The following is a 24,616-nucleotide window of genomic DNA, read 5'->3' as shown; positions in this document are numbered from 1 at the left end:
TCTGAGGATATCTAAGGTGAAGGATAAAGAAGAATTAGCTAAGGAAATACAGGCTGAGATAAAAATTGTATTGGCAGTTAAAATGTTTAACCAGCTGTCTGCATAACTTCACTGGCACTGACCAGTCAGAGGATACTCATGCTGTTAAACCAGACCTGGACCCTAGAAATGAATCATAGAAACCCTTCTGTTCTGGCATTAACCCTTTTATTCCTGGATCATGTGGCATTTTGAAGTCCCAGGGAGGATGTCAAAGTAGCTCAGGCAGCAGAGAGTGGAAAGCCTAGGATCTCAGGAGATGGATATTTAGCAATTAGCATTAAAAATTTGAACACTTTAATAGAAGTAATAGTTTGTGGCTGAACTATTAATACAATCCTGTATAAGACTGACCTCACCTTAAGGACAAATCTGAGAAAAGGAACAGAGGTCAGAGGAGATATGTTGTCTTTTTTAGTAAGTTTTTATTAAATTAAAAAAAGCTGAACTTTTTCATCTTGTAAAAGTTCAGTAAGAAATCCCCTTTTTAAGGCAGATGTAGAGGACATGGCCAGTCACTATATTTGGATTATAGTGTAAGAAAATCGTTTCTGATTCTATCAGGGTGTCACTCCTTGAGATTCTTTCTTCTCCATAATCCAGAATCTTGAAATAACACTTAAAACCAATGATAAGAAAGATGGCGGAAGAGTAAGACGCGGAGATCACCTTCCTCCCCACAAATACATCAGAAATACATCTACATGAGGAAGAACTCCTATAGAACACCTACTGAACGCTGGCAGAAGACCTCAGACCTCCCAAAAGGCAAGAAACTCCCCACGTACCTGGGTAGGGCAAAAGAAAAAAGAAAAAAGAGACAAAGAATAGGGACGGTACCTGCACCAGTGGGAGGGAGCTGTGAAGGAGGAAAGGTTTCCACACACTAGGAAGGCCCTTTGTGGGCGGAGACTGCGGGTGGCAGAGGGGGGAAGCTTCGGAGCCATAGAGGAGAGCGCAGCCACAGGGGTGTGGATGGCAAAGCGGAGAGATTCCCGCACAGAGGATCGGTGCCGAGCAGCACTCACCAGCCCGAGAGGCTTGTCTGCTCACCCGCCGGGGCGGGCGGGGGCTGGGAGCTGAGGCTCAGGCTTTGGTCGGATCGCAGGGAGAGGACTGGGGTTGGCTGCATGAAATCACCCTGAAGGGGGCTAGTGCGCCACAGGTAGCCAGGAGGGAGTCCGGGAAAAGGTCTGGACCTGCCGAAGACGCAAGAGACTTTTTCTTGCCTCTTTGTTTCCTGGTGCGCGAGGAGAGGGGATTAAGAGCTCCGCTTAAAGGAGCTCCAGAGACGGGCGTGAGCCACGGCTATTAGCGCGGACCCCAGAGACGGGCATGAGACGCTAAGGCTGCTGCTGCCGCCACCAAGAAGCCTGTGAGCAAACACAGGTCACTATCCACACAGCCCCTCCTGGGAGCCTGTGCAGCCTGCCACTGCCAGGGTCCCGTGATCCAGGGACAACTTACCCGGGAGAACGCACGGCGTGCATCAGGCTGGTGCAACATCACGCTGGCCTCTGCCGCCGCAGGCTCGCCCTGCATCCGCATCCGTAACCCACCCTCCCCGGCCTGAGTGAGCCAGAGCCCTGGAATCAGCTGCTCCTTTAACCCGTCCTGTCTGAGCGAAGAACAGACGCCCTCAGGCGACCTACACTCAGAGGCGTGTCCAAATCCAAAGCTGAACCCCAGAGCTGTGCGAACAAAGAAGAGACAGGGAAATTTCTCCCAGCAGCCTCAGGAGCAGTGGATTAAATCTCCACAATCAACTTGATGTACCCTGCATCTGTGGAATAGCTGAATAGATAACAAATCATCCCAAATTGAGGAGGTGGACTTCAGGAGCAATGATATAGATACATTTTTCCTTTTTTCTCATTCTGTGTGTATGTGTATGCTTTTGTGTGTGATTTTGTCTGTATAGCTTTGCTTTTACCCTTTGTCCTAGGGTTCTGTCTGTCTTTTTTCTTTTTTTTTACTTTAAAAATTTTTTTCTTAATAATTACTTTTTATTTTAATAACTTTTTAATTTTATTTTATTTTATCTTCTTCTTTCTTTCTTTTCTTCTCCCTTTTATTCTGAGCCGTGTGGAGGACAGGCTCTTGGTTCTCCAGCCAGGCATCAGGGCTGTGCCACTGAGGTGGGAGAGCCAAGTTCAGGACACTGGTCCACAAGAGACCTCCCAGCTCCATGTAATATCAAATGGCGAAAATCTCCCAGAGATCTCCATCTCAATGACAAGACCCAGCTCCACTCAATGACCATCAAGCTACAGTGCTGGACACCCTATGCCAAACAAGTAGAAAGACAGGAACACAAGCCCATCCATTAGCAGAAAGAGAGGAACACAACCCCATCCAATAGAAAAGAGGCGGCCAAATATTATAATAAGGCCACAGACATCCCAAAACACACCACCAGATGTGGATGTGCCCACCAGAAAGACAAGATCCAGCCTCATCCAACAGAACACAGGCACTAGTCCCCTCCACCAGGAAGCCTACACAACACACTGAACCAACTTTAGTCACTGGGGACAGACACAAAAAACAGTGGGAACTACAAACCTGCAGCGTGCAAAAAGGAGACCCCAAACACAGTAAGTTAAGCAAAATGAGAAGACAGAGAAACACACAGCAGATGAAGGAGCAAGGCAAGAATCCACCAGACCTAACAAATGAAGAGGAAATAGGCAGTCTACTTGAAAAAGAATTCAGAATAATGATAGTAAAGATGATCAAATCTTGGAACTAGAATGGAGAAAATACAAGAAACGTTTAACAAGGACCTAGAATAACTAAAGAGCAAACAAACAGTGTTTAACAAGGACCTAGAATAACTAAAGAGCAAACAAAAGAGTGATGAACAACACAATAAATGAAATTAAAAATTCTCTAGAAGGGACCGATAGCAGAATAACTGAGGCAAAAGAATGGATAAGTGACCTGGAAGATAAAATAGTGGAAATAACTACTGCAGAGCAGAATAAAGAAAAAAAAATGAAAAGAATTGAGGACAGTCTCAGAGACCTATGGGACAACATTAAATGCACCAACATTCGAATTATAGAGGTCCCAGAAGAAGAAGAGAAAAAGAAAGGGACTGAGAAAATATTTGAAGACATTATAGTTGAAAACTTCCCTAATATGGGAAGGGAAATAGTTAATCAAGTCCAGTAAGCACAGAGAGTCACATACAGGATAAGTCCAAGGAGAAACATGCCAAGACACATATTAATCAAACTATCAAAAATTAAATACAAAGAATAAATATTAAAAGCAGCAAGGGAAAAACAACAAATAACACACAAGGGAATCCCAATAAGGTTAACAGCTGATCTTTCAGCAGCAACTCTACAAGCCAGAAGGAAGTGGCAGGACATATTTAAAGTGATGAAGGAGAAAAACCTACCACCAAGATTACTCTACCAAGCAAGGATCTCATTCAGATTTGACGGAGAAATTAAAACCTTTACAGATAAGCAAAAGCTGAGAGAGTTCAGCACCACCAAACCAGCTTTACAACAAATGCTAAAGGAACTTCTCTAGGCAAGAAACAAAAGAGAAGGAAAAGACCTACGATAATAAACCCAAAACAATTAAGAAAATGGTAATAGGAACATACATATCGATAATTACCTTAAATGTAAATGTATTAAATGCTCCAACCAAAACACACACATTGGCTGATGGATACAAAAAAAAGACCATATATATGCTGTCTACAAGAGACCCACTTCAGACCTAGGGACACATACAGACTGAAAGTGAGGGGATGGAAAAAGATATTCCATGCAAATGGAAATCAAAAGAAAGCTGGAGTAGCAATTCTCATATCAGACAAAATAGACTTTAAAATAAAGACTATTACAAGAAACAAAGAAGGACACTGCATAATGATCAAGGGATCAATCCAAGAAGAAAATATAACAATTGTAAATACTTATGCACCCAACATAGGAGCATCTCAATACATAAGGCAAATACTAACAGCCATAAAAGGGGAAATCGACAGTAACACAATCATACTAGAGTACTTTAACACCCCACTTTCACCAATGGACAGATCATACAAAATGAAAATAAATAAAGAAACACAAGCTTTAAATGATACATTAAACAAAATGGGCTTAATTGACATTTAGAGGACATTCCATCCAAAAACAACAGAATACACATTTTTCTCAAGTGCTCATGGAACATTCTCCAGGATAGATCATATCTTGGGTCACAAATTAAGCCTTGGTAAATTTAAGAAAACTGAAATCGTATCAAGTATCTTTTCTGACCACAACGCTATGAGATTACATATGAATTACATTAAAAAATCTGTAAGAAATACAAACACATGGACGCTAAACAACACACCACTTATTAACCAAGAGATCACTGAAGAAATCAAAGAGGAAATCAAAAAGTACCTAGAAACAAATGACAATGAAAATACGATGACCCAAAACCTATGGGATGCAGCAAAAGCAGTTCTAAGAGGGAAGTTTATAGCAATACAATCCTACCTTAAGAAACAAGAAACATCACAAATAAATAACCTAACCTTACACCTAAAGCAATTAGAGAATGAAGAACAAAAAAACCCCAAAGTTAGCAGAAGGAAGAAATCATAAAGATCAGATCAGAAATAAATGAAAAAGAAATGAAGGAAATGATAGTAAAGATCAATAAAACTAAAAGCTGGTTCTTTGAGAAGATAAACAAAATTGATACACCATTAGCCAGACTTACCAAGAAAAAAAGGGAGAAGACTCAAATCAATAGAATTAGAAATGAAAAAGGAGAAGTAACAACTGACACTGCAGAAATACAAAGGATCATGAGAGATTACTACAAGCAACTATATGCTAATAAAATGGACAACCTAGAAGAAATGGACAAATTCTTAGAATGCACAACCTTCCAAGACTGAACCAGGAAGAAATAGAAAATATGAACAGACCAATCACAAGCCCTGAAATTGAAACTGTGGTTAAAAATCTTCCAACAAACAAAAGCCCAGGACCAGACAGCTTCACAGGCGAATTCTATCAAACATTTAGAGAAGAGCTAACACCTATCCTTCTCAAACTCTTCCAAAATATAGCAGAGGGAGGAACACTCCCAAACTCATTCTACAAGGCCAGCTTCACTCTGATACCAAAATCAGAGAAAGATGTCACAAAGAAAGAAAACTACAGGCCAATATCACTGATGAACATAGATGCAAAAATCCTCAACAAAACACAGGCAAAGAGAATCCAACAGCACATTAAAAGGATCATACACTATGATCAACTGGGGTTTATCCCAGGAATGCAAGGATTCTTCAATATACACAAATCAATCAATGTGATATACCACATTAACAAACTGAAGGAGAAAAACCATATGATCATCTCAGTAGATGCAGAGAAAGCTTGAGACAAAATTCAACACCGATTTATGATAAAAACCCTCCAGAAAGTAGGCATAGAGGGAACTTTCCTCAACATAATAAAGGCTATATATGACAAACCCACAGCTGACATCATTCTCAATGGTGAAAAACTGAACCCGTCTGCACTAAGATCAGGAACAAAACAAGGTTTCCCAATCTCACCACTATTATTCAACACAGTTTTGGAAGTTTTAGCCACGGCAATCAGAGAAGAAAAAGAAATAAAAGGAATTCAAATTGGAAAAGAAGCAGTGAAGCTGTCACTGTTTGCAGATGACATGATACTATACATAGAGAATCCTAAAGGTGCTACCAGTAAACTACTAGAGCTAATCAATGCATTTGGTAAAGTAGCAGGATACAAAATTAATGCACAGAAATCTCTTGCATTCCTATACACTAATGATGAAAAATCTGAAATTGAAATTAAGAAAACACTTCCATTTACCACTGCACCAAAAAGAATAAAATACCTAGGAATAATCCTACCTAAGGAGACAAAAGGCCTGTATGCAGAAAATTATAAGACAGTGATGAAAGAAATTAAAGTTGATACAAATAGATGGAGATATATACCATGTTTGTGGATTGGAAGAATCAATATTGTGAAAATGAGTATACTACCCAAAGCAATCTACAGATTCAATGCAATCCCTATCAAACTACCAATGGCATTTTTCACGAACTAGAACCAAAAATTTCACAATTTGTATGGAAACACAGAAGATCCCAAATAGCCAAAGCAATCTTGAGAAAGAAAAACGGAGCTGGAGGAATCAGGCTCCCCGACTTCAGACTATAGTACAAACCTACAGTAATCAAGACAGTATGGTACTGGCACACAAACAGAAATATAGATCAATGGAACAGGATAGAAAGCCCAGAGATAAACCCACGTACATATGGTCACCTTATCTTTGAAAAAGGAGGCAAGCATATACAGTGGAGAAAAGACAGCCTCTTCAATAAGTGGTGCTGGGAAAACTGGGCAGCTACATGTAAAAGAATGAAATTATAACACTCCCTAACACCATACACAAAAATAAACTCCAAATGTATTAAAGACCTAAATGTAAGGTCAGACAACATCAAACTCTTAGAGGAAAACATAGGCAGAACACTCTATGACATAAACCACGGCAAGATCCTTTTTGACCCACATCCTAGAGAAATGGAAATAAGAACAAAAATAAACAAATGGGACCTAATGAAACTTAAAAGCTTTTGCACAGCAAAGGAAACCATAAAAAAGACGAAAAGACAACCCTCAGAATGGGAGAAAATATTTGCAAATGAAGCAACTGACAAAGAATTAATCTCCATAATTTACAAGCAGCTCATGCAGTTCAATTTCAAAAAAACAAACAACCCAATCCAAAAATGGGCAGAAGACCTAAATAGACTTTTCTCCAAAGAAGATATACAGATTGCCAACAGACACATGAAGGAATGCTCAACACCATTAATCATTAGAGAAATGCAAATCAAAACTACAATGAGATATCATCTCACACTGGTCAGAATGGCCATCATCAAAATGTACAAACAATAAATGCTGGAGAGGGAGTGGAGAAAAAAGGAACCCTCTTGCAGTGTTGGTGGGAATATAAATTGATACAGCCACTATGGAGAATAGTATGGAGGTTCCTTAAAAAACTAAAAATAGAATTACCATACGACCTAGCAATCCCACTACTGGGCATACACCCTGAGAAAACCATAATTCGAAAAGAGTCATGTACCAAAATGTTCATTGCAGCTCTATTTACAATAGCCAGGACATGGAAGCAACCTAAGTGTCCATCGACAGATGAATGGATAAAGAAGATGTGGCACATATATACAATGGAATATTACTCAGCCATAAAAAGGAATGAAAGTGGGTTATTTGTAGTGAGGTGGATGGACCTAGAGACTATTATACAGAGTGAAATAGGTCAGAAAGAGAAAAACAAATACCGTATGCTAACAGATATATATGGAACCAAAAAAAAAAAATGAAAGAAAAGGTCATGATGAACCTAGGGGCAAGACAGGAATAAAGAAGCAGACCTACTAGAGAATGGACTTGAGGATACCGGGAGGGGGAAGGGTAAGCTGGGACGAAGGGAGAGGGTGGCTTGGACGTATATACACTGCCAAACATAAAAGAGATAGCTAGTGGGAAGCAGCTGCATACCACAGGGAGATCAGCTCGGTGCTTTGTGACCACCTAGAAGGGTGGGATAGGGAGGGTCGAGGGAGGGAGACGCAGGAGGGAAGAGATATGGGGACATATATATATGTATAACTGATTCAATTTGTTATAAAGCAGAAACTAACACACCATTGTAAAGCAATTATACTCAAATAAAGATTTAAAAAAATCAAAAAAGAAAAAAAAAAACAATGATAAAAAGACCACCCACTATAAAAATGGATAAAACTTGGTTATGCTCTCCTTGAAGAAGATAACTCAATTATTAAAAATCATTAGTATGTGGCTTAGTATGTAGAGGAATGCAACCTAAAATCACAATGAGGTATCACTACTGCAACAATTTAAGGGGTTAACATTAAAATTAATCACAATATTCAGTCTTCTGAGGATGTACAGAACTAGAAACTTCCATGCACTGGGTGACAAGAACGTCTCGGATATGTCCAATAAAATCTTGGCTATAGCTAATTTCTCCAGCATGCTTTTTAAAGGGGCTACATTTTTAATTTTCAAAAGTATCTTATTTTGGACAATAAATTACATGGATAAATTATCTGACCCATTGGATGGAGTGGAAATTGGTACAACTACGTTTAAAAAGTTTTGCATTTTCTACTACATTGGAAGTGCATAGCCTATATTCCTTTTCTTCCTTTCCTTCTTTCTTTTTCTTCTTGAAATTTTCTTTCTAAAATTCTTTAAGTGAGGGCAAGCAATCTGCTGCAGATGAGAGAACTCTGTGGCCTAGAGTGGGATGTAAGAGCCCAAGCAGGAAGAGGGGGAGTACCTGGGATGGAGAGTGCTGTGCTTTGGGGTGCTGAAGCCTGAAGAGTGTAAGAAGGTTTCCATTTGTGGGCTGCACTAGTGTGGAGTGTTGGAATCCGAGTGGGGTGATGAAGGCATTTGGATAGGCAGATAGTACTCCAATAGGAGTACCATTGGCGGTAGTAGATTGGTTATAACAGAGAGGTGTAATCATAATAGTTAGGTTATTTTTTTATTGGAGTATAATTGCTTAATAGTTAGGCTATTAAGGATAATTGCAGCAAGATTTTTCACTGTCAGAAGGGAGTTAAAATATGGAAAGGGAAGAAAACTAGAATAAACCTTGGGAACTGTATTAGAATTGGAGTGAGCTCATGGTTTTTAAATCTGGAAAGAATTTAAATGTCCATCAACTGTTGAATGGATAAGTTATGTTATAGGATGGAATACTAAACTGCAATAAAAATAACTAATTCTCAGCTACATGCAACAATATCACTGAATTTCAAAATATCTTTGAACAAATTATGCCAGACACAAATGAATATATACAATGTGATTCTACTTATGTCATGTTAAAAGTCAGGCAAAAATAGTGTTTAGGGATGCATATTCTGCTGGTAAAAATATTTTTAAAATTTGGAAAGAATTAAAATCAAGTTCATAATAGTGGCTACCTTCACAGGGATGAGGTAGTGATTGGAGGAAGAGGCATAAGAGGGGTTTCTGAATTTCTGACAATTTCCTCACCTGGGTGAAGCCTACATGGGTGCTTGTGTTCTGGTAAATTACTGAACTGTACAGTTTTGTTTTAGGTACTAGTTTTAAATATGGTATATTTTACAACCAAAATAAAGGTAATATGACTGTGAAATGGAGTAAATGGTTATATTAAAAAATATAGTAATCTTATGTTTGACTAAGGTTTTACAGCTTTCATAGATTCTAACCCATTTAGGACCTAAATCAATCTTCATAATGAACTTATAATTAGATATTATTATTCCTGTATACAGATGAAAAAAAGAACTCCCACAAAGATGAAGTTGTCTATGATTTTTCATCTAGGAAGTAGTAGAGCTGTATATAAAACTTAGTTGTAAGACCCAAATTCAATATTCTTTTTATTATAATATGTCTAGTACAGTGCCTGATATATAGTGAGCATTCAATGAGAATTGCTGAGTTAAAATACAAGATATGGATGGATTTCTTCTTCTGGGCTCCAGCAGTGCTCTGTTTATTCATCTATTTTTGTAACTATAGCGCTCTATAATAGAGTATTGATGTCTGCCTTCCCTACTGCACTGAATTCTTTGGGGGCAAGGACAGCACCTAGCACCTCTGCATTATTGTTGCCTAGCATGTCTGCCATAAAATGAGTGTCCAATGAATAGTAGCTGAATTTATAAATAATCTACTTGAAAAACCAATGGTGACATGCGTGGAGTAAAAGCAAGAGGAAATAATTGCTTAGTTTCATGGTGCTTACTTTAAGTGTGTAAGTATATGGGCACTCTACAGAGTATTCCATTCTCCTTAGAAGCACTTCTCAATTAAATCCTTGCTCAAGGCTTGGTATAGAAATTTGATGTTTAAACTTTATAAAAACAGTGATGCTATGCTAGCTATGTGCCAATAAAGCCTCTTCCAACAATTAAAATCCTATAATTGTGTTGTTTCTTAAATTCTGCAATTAAAAATCCAATTTTTTCACATTTGAAAAAAGGAGTGAAAGTGAATGTAGAATTAAATTTAAAACATTTTTTTTTTGGCAAATGTGCTCATTTTTTACTTCAGCTTTTTATTTGTATACAAGGGTACACAAATGCTTAATTGTATTAGAATAAACTTTACAACTGACCTTTAGTATCATGTTTATCAAATGACTGTTTTTCTTTTCCTTTGTTCTTCATCTTTAAACAGAATCTACCTGAAATGAGTATTAGGGGGAAAATCAAAGCAAGGAGATACGCTCTACAAAATTTAGGTCAATATTATTTAACACCAAAAAAACCTTGATTGTACCCAAATAGTGAGAGATATTATAATTGATATAAATTTTCCCTCTGGCCCTCAAAGTATCAAGAAGAAAATGTTAAAACATAATTATAAGTGTATTAAGACCAGTGACAGTGTTGATCAATATGACATTTATAGTGTATTACCTATTAGCACAAAATTACTACAAGTTAAAGTAACAAGGATATAACTAAATAGTAACAAAATGCATTTGCATTAGAGATATAGCTTGAAAGTTTCTTAAAATTATCCTTATTTCACCGAATTAACAACTGATGATGGCTTCATTTATATAGAAAGAAACAAAATTTTGAATGTGAAAATGCTCATTGCGATGAACATAATCTTTTCATATTCAAAATTTTATCTCTTTTTACCTATAAATGAGGACTTATAACTTTTTTCCAAATGTTTCCAAAGCATTAATTTGACATTTCTGGTTCTGATCATGTTGGACATTAAATGTAACCCTCTGCTACAAACAACTATAAAACTGGACAAAATCTATTTTTTTTGGCATTGGACAACACTGGACAGCATAGGACTGTGGTCCCTGGCAAAAGGGAAACAGATGAGGTGACCTCTACATTTATCCAGGCTTTTTGCATGGGGGCACATATGAAAACACAGTATGGCATAGTGAAGCTCAGAGAGCAGTGTTCTTGCTGGTGGAGGAAACAGACTGGAGTTCATGGCAGCTGAAGTTGATGTAACTTATAAGAGTGGCTAAGAGAGAGGAGAGTTCTGCATAGAAAATGAGCCACATAAATTTTTACAGGGGATCCTTTAAGTCTTTGGCTAAATACTCTTTCACATACCCAATACAAGATTCTGCTAATCCTTGTAGAAGGCAAGTACTTGGGAACTGTGAGCTGAATGGTGATTCTGGAAGTCATGTATTACTGGAAGAGGTTAGATTTCTGGCCTACCAGATGGAGAAAACAGAAAGAAAACTCTAAGAATTCCATTATAACCTCAGGAAACCCACTCCTAGGGAATAGGGCTATTTATCCTGAGAATATGAGTTACTATAAACCCATCCAGTCACAGCTTAAAAACCAAGCTTTGTCAGGATCAATATGAGCCATCATATGTTAACTGCTTTCCAGAAATAAATTTTATAATTACTAGTAGAAAACAATAAAATTTATATTCTCAAAACATAGCAACTACAATATCCAGCAAACAATAAAATATTCCTAGATATGAAAGGGCAGGTAAATGTGACTCATAACCAGGAGACAAAAAGAAGAGAATATACGCAGAACCAGCAAGAAAATATCAATAATCCTGGAGACAGTTCAATAGGAAATATGCAAACTGAAGCACAGAATATTCAAAAATACCTTAAAAAACATGAATAGAGCCTCAGTGTCATGTTGAACAATACCCACAGTCTAACAAATGCAATCTGAGGCTCAAAGCAGAGAAGAGAAACGGGAGCACAAAAAATATCTGAAGAAATAATGGCTAACCTTTCCCCAAATTTGATGAAAACATCAACACAGATTCCAGAAGAACAATGACTCCCAAGCCAGAAATGCATAAAGATAACCACAGGTAAGCATATCCCAATAAAATTTCCAAAACAAAGATTTAAAAAAATTGAAGGCAACTAGAGGAAAAAGATTATACATAGGGTGGTAACAAAATGAAAGTTTACTAGCTTCTTTTCAGAAAAATGTAAGCAAGAAGGCAATGAATGACATTTTAAAGGGCTAAAAATAAAATGAAATGAATCTTATGTCCCAGGAAAATATTTTTCAAAAATAAAAATGGAATAAAATATTTTCAGATTAAAAAAAAAAAAAACCTCTGGAATTTGTCACCAGTAAAACTGCCCTACAAAAAATACTATGTAAGTTAATCATGCTAATGGGAAATAGTATCACAGAAAAATTTGGATCTATTTGAGTGGTGAGTACTGAATCAGGTAAACATATGAGGAAATGTAACAAAACTTTTCCCTCTAATTTCTTAATTTCTTTGAAATAAAATTGATTGTTTGGAGTAAAAATACGAGTGCGGTCTGGGGCTAAGCTGGGAATAGAGAGCTGAAATGGTGTGCATACAAAATGAGGGAATCTGAATTTTGTGTTCTTTGGGTGGGGAATGGAAGAAGCAAGAAACTCAGGAGTGAGGGGGTGCTGGGAGCTGGGAAGAAGTCGGAGCTGGATAAGGAGACCAGCAACTTAGATAAAGAAATTCTCCCTTAACCAAATAAGTGTTTAGTGTTCCATTCTTGTGCTTGTTGAAGTGTTTAATTTTAGCCATGGAAATAGAACTGAGTTCCATATCTTAACTTCTGAAACAGAAGAAAAAAGACAGCCATAAAAAGGGCTGAGGGGAAAAGGAATTGGGTCCTTGGCCAGAGCAGGAACTCAGAATCAAAAGTAGCTGTATTAACCAGAGGCCTTTACAAATGCATGGAAATGTTGAGAAGGTCATTGTACTTCCCATAGGAAGTTAGTAGATGGATATATCCAATTTTGCTTAAATTTCCAAGAATAGAGTAACATTGGCTAACATTGATTCAATGTATCACAGGAATCAATTTGACCCATCACTGTTAATTTCCTTCAATTTAACAGACATTTAAATTTATTAAATATATCCTAATCTTTTGTTCATTTAGTAATTTAATATTTTTTGAGAGACTAATATGGGTAAATGCTATGGGGCAAAGATAATTTAATCAGAATTCTAACAATGAAAATAAATCATAAAATAGAGAATATCCCATAATTTTATCAAATGATAACATAAGGCAGAAAGAGTTAAGGGGTATGAAAAGGAATAAATGAAGTGTTGTGGATGTTTAGAGGAGAGGGAAATTTCTTCCATTTGTAGAGAAAAGGAGATCTTGATAGAAAAAATAGAATTTGCATTGGGCCCTGGATGATAGGAAGGATTTGATCACATTGTGATGGGATATACATTCTATTCAGAGTAAAGAGGTAGAGAAGAATGGATATAGGAAAGTGCATGGGGAATATGGAGAACACCAAGCTCTTACATGTTATAGTGCATGAAGAAGAGTAAAAGGTGATGAATTATAAGGCTAGAAGAGAGTCAGGTTTCAGAAACCATGACTGTCAATCATAGGAGCTCTGTTCTTGGCCAAGAGGCATTCTTTGCAGGTTTCTTTTTTTGGGGGAGGGGTGGTGGGGGACTTCTGGAACTCTACTTCAGCAATATAAATCCTTAACTGTGTTTTGAATACTTTGCATAAGATTATTTGGGAAACCATTGCTAAAGTCCTTGAAGAACTCACTTGAATTAAGGAGACTGCAAAGAAATGGCTTGTGGTATGGGCACATGTCTGAAAGATTTCAGAAATAGAATGTATAGAACTTGGCAATACCCAGTTTCTCCCTCTGTTAATGTCACCAACACTCTCATAATTATTGAAGGTGAATCACAGGAGTCATCCCAGATATCACCCTTTCTTTTCTCCCACATAATTAATCCCATAATACATCCTTAATCTCTCTGCCACTTTCCATTCCCAGCAATACTACCTGGCCTCCTTGCTGTTTTCGCTGATTCCACTGTTGCTCCCTCCCAGCTCACTTCCACTAAATAGCCAGAGATAACTTTTTAAAATTTTAATTCAAATCTTATAATTCTCCTGTGTAAATATATCAATAACTTGATATGCTACTAATAATAAAGTTCTAATTTCTTACTATGGTGTGCAAAGTCCAACATGATCTGGTCCATGTAATTTTATAACTCATTACACTCTGTCCATACTTGCTTTTTAAATGCTCTGGAATATTCCAAGCCTTTTCCCACTTCTATGATTTTGCATTTGTTTGCCTTTCTGGTCAAAATGCAACTTTCTTAGCTTTGTTGCATGGCAGGCTCTGGTTCATCTTTTAGTAGCCATCAAATGTCATCTCTTTAGTGTCACCATCCTTGGTGATTCTACCTAATGTACCCATACCACCCTCAACATTTTATTTTCTATCATATCAACTTAAAAATTCTTTATGGCAATTATCACAATTGTCTCTTCCACATCACTATTTTTTCTTCTTAGATTTTACAGTAATCTAAAACTGTCTTGTTCCTGTGTTTGTTTACTGTTTTTTAATTCTTCTAGGATCTAGCTCCCATTTTTTGTCCTTATCTGTATCCAAGGACCTAGAAAATTACCTGGCACATAGGAATTGTTCACTAAGCATTTTAAAAATCAGTGGATAAATGACTGCAATAAAACAGGGAAATTTATTAAAAACAACTCTAAAATATCCTGTTTGAGTGACTAGGAAAATGGTGTTTCTTTAATTGAACTGAAGAATTGGCGATGGAAAAGCTATTATAAAGGGAGAATAGCAAGCTAACTGTGAGATGCACAGGTTAACACAACTGATTTTAGAACCTAAGTTTTAGCGGTACAAAACACTGTGGGGATATAAAGTAAATAAAGCATGCTTCTGTTCCTAGAATTTCCTGTTTAGTAGCTTATAGCTCTGTGTATGTAGGTAACTGTGGAAAGGCAATAAAGTAGATGTCCTCAATTACAGTTTTAGTTTCTCTGACACTCTAGGCCCTGGCTCCCAAAGTGCCTAGAGCAAGAGTGGTCTCATAGCCTATAAGACTGCACAGGGGCTAATGTAAGGCACCATGGAAAGTGTGGGCACTGTTAATGAAAATCAGAACAGGATGGTTAAGCACAGTGGGAACTTGTTGCCATGCATAAGCGTGTAGGAATAACAGGAGAGAGCAGCTGTCCGGATGCAGTTAACCTGGTGTTCAGTAGGAAGGATGCTAACAGAATAAAAACCTTCACTGCATTCCTCTACTGTCCATGATGAACTGATGATACTGCTCATTGGCCAACCCAACCAGAAACCAGAAGTCAAGAGAACCACTTGCTTTATTCTATAAAATTCCACCTCCTAAGAGGCAGAGAAGAATTAAGTGGCATGAAGTTCCAATATTTTGTCTTTATCTATATCCACAGAATCTAGGAAAATGCCTGGCACATAGTAATTCCTATTAAGTGTTTTAAAAATAATCAGATGAATGACTATAAATAGGATGTCATCAAACAAAGAAAAGTTATTTAGAGCTGCTACAAGATATCCTGTCACGGTGACTAGGAAAATAATGATATCTGAGGGTATCTGAGAGGCAAATGGAAATTATCTAGCACAATTTCTCTTCTATCAGCTGTAACTAATTCAAATAATGTACTCCTGTAGGTACCAGTTAAAGAGTGACTGCTATGTGCAATGCATTATTCTAAATCCTTTGCAACTCAGTGAGACAGGAAGCTGAGGAACCACAAAAGTGGTTGTCTGTTCTAGGTTGCACGTATAACAAGTGTTGGACCTGAGACTTGAACTCATGCTTTTCTAATTCCAAAGTCAGTCACTTTCACAAAGGAATATTGCAAACCAACCATCCCTTTCTCCCTATGGTCATTAATTTCCCAAATTATTTTGTCACTCTCATTCTCCCTTCCTTCTATAAAATGAAAAATTTAGATAAGATGAAGTCTATGATTCATGCCAATTCTGGGATTCTGTTTATTTAGATAGGTTATAATTATTTGTGTAATACAATGTTATGAGAAAATGAATAAAAATTTGGAGGCAAAACATGCAAAACACTAAGGGAACACAAAAGTAGTAATAATTACTCCTCAATATAACTTGGAGTCCCAAAGATATACTCAGGAAGGAAATGTCAAAGGATAAGTCAATAACACCTTTACTTCAGTGGAAATTATTACATTACAGTGTGGATAATGTGTTCTTTATGAGTTGAAACTGCGTCTTTACTGGGTGATTTATCACATACACAATGAAGCTATCTAATGAATAATGAAATAGATATTAGCAAGTTTGAATCTCACCGAAGCCTGTCCTTTAATTATAATGGTTTTCTGAGGTTGGTGTCATGTGATATCAGAGGGTCTATCTAAGAGACTCATGGACCAAACAATATTTGAGAGTGAGTTATTGAAAAATAGGAATGTTTCCATATTTTCTCATGTACATTAATATGAGTCATGGAAAAATTTCATAAATGGATCAAAAGTAAGAGAGGCCTGTGTTTGGAGGTAAGCTCTACACTTTCTAGCCCAGTAATGCAGAACACTTTACTTAACCCTGTAAGCATACTGTATTAGGGTTTTTTGAGGATAAGATTACATAAATTGCTTAGCATTGTGTTTGATCTATAGAAGGCATTTAATAATTGATGGCTACAATTATTATTATTAATATAGGACATAAAATATCACAGCTGTAATATATAAATACTTTCTTATCATTTAGCAGGGATTCTTACAATTTATGTTAATTTCCCATGGAATTGACTCAGTTAAGCAGCTGAGTGACATCATATGTTTAAGGGCTATCATTTGCTTAAATACAATTAAATCATCACTCTAATGCTCTTTTTTTGATCTGTTTTTACCAGCATCTTCTTTCATAGGATTAAAAGAAATAAGCAAACCTTACTTCCTTTAGAGTTCTTAGAAATATTTAAGTAACTCTATTTTAGTTCATTTTTTTCAGTTAATTTTTATTTTACATTGGAGTATCATTGATTAACAATGTTGTGTTAGCTTCAGGTGTACAGCAAAGTGATTCTGTTATACATATACATGTATCTATTCTTTTTCAGATTCTTTTCCCATTTAAGTCATTACGAATATTGGGCAGAGTTCCCTGTGCTATACAGTAGGTCCTTGTTGGTTCCAGATATGTAGAGATAGAGGCTAAAACAAGGTAATAAAAGTTCTTCATAGTTTTAAAAGTTGGAGATTTATCTCAGAAGAGAATGGGGTAAAATAGTAGTAGCAAGGTAAATATACCATACTCATACTTAGAGGGAGAAAGCATTAGATGCAGAGAGTAAGAAAATGCTACAGACTGTAAGAGATGATCTATCAAACATTGACATATAATATACATGAAATATGGGTCATTTTATTATAAAATAACATGCTCACTGAAAATATTCAAATAATACTTAAATATATAAAGCAAACGGTGAAAGTGAGAGCCCATTTCCCCAAATTGCATTTGGCCATATATCATATATATAAAGTCCAGTCTTGCTTTAGATTCTCCCTCTCAAATATTTCCAGGAATACCAGGATTATTTTTATGTGTCATCTGATATAAACTAGATCTCTCCAGACTCTAGCAGAGAAGTTAATTTTCCAGCCGTGAGTCCCAGTGGTGGTTGTATAGGTATGTTTGTGTAGGGCTAGTGATGCCATCTCCAACATAAAATTAAAACACCTGCTTGCAGATCCTGTCCTCTTTATGCTATGTTGAACATTGTTGATGTCACTCCTTGTTGTGGACAAGGCGAACTTGTTGTGAAAGGTGAACTCCAGTGAGTTATGTCCTATATAATCTCCATCCCCTGATTGTTGAAGAACCTATGACCTGCTTCTAGACAACAGAAGACAAAGGTGATAGTCACTCCCGTCATGATTATGTCAACTTTTATAAGACTCCATCTTAGCAGACCTGAGGGGGAGATTCTTCTGTGGGCTTGAAAAAGTAAGCTGCCATGATATGAAAAGACCTATAGGGGGTCATATGGCAGAAGCTACAGCTGGCCTTTAGAAGCTGAGAGTGGCTATACCTGACAGTCAGCAAGAAAGGTCACCTAAATCTTGTAGCTGAAAGAAACTGAATTCTGCCAACAGCCACATGTACTTGAAAGAAGAACCTGAACTCCAGAAAAGAATGGAGGCTGGCCAGTATCTTGATTGACTGAAGTCTTCTGCTGTGAGATAATAAATATATGTTGTTTTTAAGCTGCTGTGGTGTGAATTCTACTGATGATCTCCAAAGGCTAGTAGCCTCTGGATAACTATACACATCTTCTAATTTTCATCACTGAACCCCACAGCATAGTGATACTTTTCTGTCCTCCTCCACATAGATGCTCACATGTGGTGATGGTGGGAAGAGTGGTAATGAAAGAAAGTTCAAGTTGGCTACATATTGCACCTAGAACCAATTTAAAGACCAAACTCTGCAGTTTAGTCCCACCAAATTCCTGTATAGAGGGTGATTTTCTCTCAGAGGCCCAAATGAATGCACTTCCTGATTTTGAGGCTCTCCAGTGAATCATACAGGTATGTTGGTGTAAACCTGATCCAATTGGAAAACAGATCAACTTCTTTCTCAAAGAACTTTTTACAGATCAGGATATTGGATTATTCATTTTATTTTTAATTTGTAATTAGAACTTATTATTAGAAATTAAGTTTATATTATGAATTATATGAATTAAGGTGTGAGATTTGTCACTTTTATAATCTATAGCTCTCCTCAGTTATTCTTGCTGATATTTCTAAACATTTCGGCTAAAACTTTACTATACATATGCATACAATCAAATACGTATTTCTTATATAAAAATGGGAAAATGCTATACACTTTTGCCAGCTACAAATACGTTATAGCATTTTTCTAGGTTAATATAAGTAAATATATACTGTATTCTTGACTGCATTGTAACTCATTGCAAGTACTTACATACTTATGCACATACACACATGTGTTTGTATATATTATTATATATATATTACATAATTTAGATTATTTTTACGGCTTCTTTCTCTCTCTGAATACATAGTTCTTAAAAATGGGATTAATTATGTATTTTTTAAATGCAAAAAAAGTATGCTTCCAAAATAAATAATATTCAAGAATATGGAGTAAAGAGACACTTTCTTAAAAGAGAAATAACATGAGTGAGATATTTTATACACTCTTAGTAAAATATCGTTTCATCCAGAAGTTGTTAGCTTTTCATTTAAAAGACAATGCTTAGGAATAATAATTATTTCTTTGTACAGACCTCCTTGGAGAAATTAAATTTACTCTCTTCTTTTCACTATGTACTATTTTTCTTAGCTCATTATTGAAATATTACGTAAGAGAATTTTGGTAAATTACTTTATGCCAAGTGCTGGCAACATCTGAATAGCAATTTCAGCCTGAACTTGTCTATATATTGACTTTAAGGGAGGTGTATAATTCTAGCTTCAGTCACAACCTGTTGTCTATTAGAGACAGTTCTCAGGATTGTCCAATATTTGAATTACACAAAGGAGTATGATATATTAATTGTCTTGCATTTGTAGAATATGCTTATGCATCATTCTGGCATGTTTCTGGGAAGATAATAAAAGGTCCACATTGCTTCTCAGTTAATCTTGGATGAGAAGCATAATTTCTGGCACCACTAGCTGAAAATTTCTCTTGGGCAGTCATTTCTCTTTCCATGCATGGTGAAGGAGTTTACCAGTATCAGAAAGAAACTTAATCTCCAGACCCTCTCCAAAATTTCAATTCTAATCAATTACTTAAATCAACAACCATATGAAAAGCTGCTGAGAGGTCTTGGAAAATCAGAACAGAAATCAATCTCAGAGTAGTGTTAGTAGAGAAAACTAATTTGTATGCTGTAGTTGAGTGTAGAATGTGCATTGAGAATTGGGATGGCTTTGCAATGTGTCAACCAAGTTAGGCTGAACTACATTTCCCAGAATTTCCTTTATTGTGTATTTCTATTAGAGTGAGCAACAAGGGAGAGTTTGGGGAGATTTGAAAGCCAGAAGGCAAGCAGCACCTACTTTGTAGCTCACACACTTATTGTGGATCTACTAATTTATCCCACTTGGTGTGAAGCATCAGCTGGCCTGTAATTGTTCTATTTTCTTGAAAATCTTCTTCGGCTTTTCTGACTAGCTCTGTATGTTTAGCTTTGTGACAAAGGCTCCAGTTTCTGCAAGTTATCCTTTCCACCAAGGACAGAGGCAACAAGAAACTACATGAATTTCAGTATGTCTTTTGGGGTTCTAGCTCATGCTTTGGGGTTCTAACCTGCTCATGACCTTCCCTTCCTCACTGCCTGCCCTGTGGACTTCAAGTTCCAGCACAGACAAGGAGGAAGTGGCAGCCTTACAGAGACAGCTTAATCAGCTTACAGAATTGAGTAAGCAAGTTCCAGGACACACACACACACACACACACACACACACACACACACACACACACACACACACACACACCCCCCCCCCCACGGGTTCTGCTTCCCTGGTTGAACCCTGACTGATACATGAAGTAAAGAAAGACAATAGACATGGACAACTCTTTCATTAACTTTTCTTATGAAGGGGAGTAGAGACAGTATCTGGAGATGGTATGAAGTTAAAGGATGATTATAACAAATAGAGAGTTTTTTATTCCATTTCTATGTTTCTGTTTCTATAAGAGAAGAAAAGCTGGTGAGGCAGAAGAGAAAGAATATGATCAATATAACCAATACCAAAAGGAGAAAAGGCAGAGAGTACAGGCACAGATTCAGATGAGTTAGTAGTTATCTTGTTCTTTCCCAGACTTATTGAAGTATAATTCACAAATAAAATTGTATGTATATAAAGAGTACAACGTGATGATTTGATATATGTACCCATTGTAAAATGATTATTTAACACATCTATTATGTGACATAATTACCTTTTTTCCACCTGTGGTGAGAAGCTTAAGATCTACTCTCTCGGCAAATTTCAAGCATACAATAAAGTATATTTAACTGTAATCACTATGTTTCATGTTAGATCCCCAGAACTTTTACATCTTATAACTGAAAGTGTGTGCCCTTTGACCGGCATCTCCCCATGTTTCCATCCCTCATCCCCTAGCAACCATATGTGACTCTGTTTCTCTAAGTTCAACTTTTATTTTTTTTTAGATTCCACATGTATGTGAGATCATACAGTACTTGTCTTTCTGTGTCTGGTTTATTTCACTTAGCAAAATGTTCTCCATGTTCATCCATGCTGTTGCAGGACTTCTTCTTTTATGGCAGAATGATATTCCATATATCACTTTGGTTACATATAACTAATGTTTAAATGTATTACTATATATTAATATTATATTAGTATATAATATATGTTATACACATAACCAAAGTAAATATATATATAGGCATAACCAATAGTTATATATACATATATACTATATATGTGTGTTTATGTGTGTGTCTATTGTATTTTGCAGTTCATGAAATAATTTACAGCCATAATCTTTGGCAGTAGTTATTATTTTTTATCTTACAGAAAAAGAAAAAAATGACTTATCAAATTTAAATAAGCCCCATAAATATCAAAGCTAGAGCACAAACTCAGACATTTTAACTGTTATTGCTTCGAATATAGTAGAGTGTTCAGCTTTTAAAAAGAAATGCCTAAAAATAACAAAAACCAAACCAAACAAAAAACTAGTGCCTCTGACACTATTATGTGACTGACCAAGTGACCTTTTTTTTTTAACAACAGGCTATTTCTTTTTCTTACATTGGGCAATAGGAACTTCCCATTTGGTATAATTGTCAATTATATTAAGCAGTCAGCTAAAAGATCATGATGTCTTAATCATTATCACCGTCATTATTATCAAAAGATTCCAAAAAATATTTAATGTACTAGACTCTATCAAACTTAAAAGAATTGAGGCTAAATGGAATCTTTATGTTAAAGGAATTTGGTTTTCTTCCATCTCTTGTTGGTTCCTGAGGCTTACATAAACATGGCTATTCTAAGAAATTGTTTCTACTAATGTGAGGTTGAATGGGTTAGGTAGAACAAATAAAGTTCTGGAGGGACTCTAGCAAAGAAACCCCCCCATTCCATTTGAGTAAATAAATTTCTGCTTTTTATGATAGAAATAATACCTTGTAATGTTAACTAACACTTTATTTATGCACCTGAATAAAAAGCCTATTGGCTAATTTAAATGTAGATAGTCAAAATCATTAAAACTGAGGATTTAATCAGAATATTGTTTTATGATTTTAGTTTCTATAAAAGGACTCATAAATGAACAGGTCATCTGATTACCAACACCCTCCCCAGCAAGCCCCCTTTGAAACTGACAAGAGAATTAAAATTATCCTTCTTCTAATGAAATTTAGTAAGGAAAATAAAAGTATAGGCATAACCAATAGTTATTTACTATGCAAATATGAAAGGATGATAGACTCAGGAACTGACTGCTTGTTCCTTATTGATCTATACAGAATTATGAAACAGGGTCCTTGAAAATAACTTACAAATTTCTTTTCAAGCTGACTCTTTTCAACATTCTGTCACATTTTACCCAATCTAGAACAAACAAATCTGACATTTTAATTAAAAGAAAAACTGGAATAATATTTTTTTTTTACTTAATTGAGTCAATTAAATATCTAGAAGTGTTAACTCTGTTTCAGAAGATCCAAGCATATCTTACGTAAAATATAAAGTGATGACCTGAGAATTAATTGACTGAACATGCTATTTCCTTCTCAAGCTAAACTGTAGAACCCTTAATAAATACCATTTTGTTTTTTTAACCTATTCTATACTTTTTAAAACCTATATTCTATCCTTTACATTTAACTGCCTCTGAATTATATTTCCTTGAAATTTTATCAAGAAAGGAATATTGAACCAGTGTGATGCTGCACTACAGACCTCCTGGTTGAACAAGTATAATACTTTCTGTCCCTATCTATCATTGTCAAATATCCACAGATCCATTATTGACTCTGCTTAAGAAGACTCCCTCTGAAATGGAGTACATGCCATAAACTTATCCCATAAAGCAATCTTAGTATCAAAATGAGTAATAAATATAAATTTTATTATCATAATAATTTGTACTTACCTAATATGTTACTTATTTAATTCAATGAGAATGCTGAATAGTAAACAACCACAGTCTCAATGGTACATGATGATAAACACTGATTTAGCTCACACACCTGTATAGTACATCTGGTTTAGCTGGGCTCACTTACGAATCTGCAGTCATCTGCTGAAGGTCTTGTAGATAGCTCTGTGGATCCCGGCTCACACACAAGCATGGGCGGTCAGCTGGCTGACTGTTGATATAGGATGGTCTCAGCAGGGATGGCTTTGGGCACTTGGATCAGTCATTCCTTTCTCTCTAGCTTTAGCATGCAAGCCTGGGCTGTTCTCACATTAACTGCAGAGCAGGAGGAACAAAAGGACAAGCTCAATCACTCAAGTGCTTTCCAGTGAATGTTTCTGTCAGATTTACTAACATCCATTAGCCAAATCACAAGGTTGAACCACATGGCTGGACCAAATCATATCACATGGCCACCCATCTGAGTGGGAGGGCACTGTGTGGTGAATGGTTTTATGTGCTACTCAGATTCCCTTGGAATGAAGGACAAGCTATCTCAGTTGATGCGAATGTTACTGGAAGGCATTCCTCAAATTTTAGCTCAGTTTGGGAATTGCCTTGACTGAAGAGAACCACCTCACCAAAGATCATGCTTCCTTCCTGGGGCAGCTCTATTCAGTGATTAGTTGACACGAGAGTGTTAAAACCTGGCCCTTTTACCCCAGCCGTAAAGTGTTCCAAATAGTAATTCCATTTTCCCATTTCCCTGTAGGGTCAGCTGTAGCTTCCATAGGGGCTGAATTGCAATTTAACTTCTCCTTCTGTCCAATCCTGCTTCCTTCCATTCCATTCCACTAGTATTGAGCCCAAGGTCATTCCCTAATGCACTTACTGCCACTAATCTCCACCTCAGAATCTATATCCCAGGGAATCTAACTTGTAGCACACTTCAAAATTACATGAGAAAGGGCACAGCTCCAGGGAAAGAAGGTAAATTGAAGTTATAAACACCATCAACTTAGCAAAACTTTCTAGTATAACAATCTAACAATGTAAGATTCAATCATCCTTAAAATAGTAATCACAGAAAAGATATTTTTCTCCTAATTATCCTTCCTTTTCCAATTCTCTTTTGGTACTGATTAATACTCTTGTCACCCAGTATAATAGCTAACCTGTATTCACATTATCTTGCTTTTTCTTCTTGGTCATGTTACTGTCTTTGTTAGAATGTCTCGTTTATGTTGATTTGCCTGTCAAAGTTTAACTCTTTATTCAAATTTGAATTCAAATCTTACTTTTGACTTGGTACCTCTCCTGATTATTCCCAGTAAGAACTAATCAGATCCCTCCCAGCATATTATATCTCACTTTTTGAACTTACCATGTCATACTTGATAATTTACAATTATGCCTCACCTTCTATTGAGATCCTCAAGAGTAATAATTCTATCATAGTCACCTTTTTTCCCC

Source organism: Balaenoptera acutorostrata, chromosome 5 (genome assembly GCF_949987535.1).
Source record: "Balaenoptera acutorostrata chromosome 5, mBalAcu1.1, whole genome shotgun sequence".
Taxonomy (NCBI): Eukaryota; Metazoa; Chordata; class Mammalia; order Artiodactyla; family Balaenopteridae; genus Balaenoptera; species Balaenoptera acutorostrata.
This window is presented reverse-complemented; position numbering follows the sequence as displayed.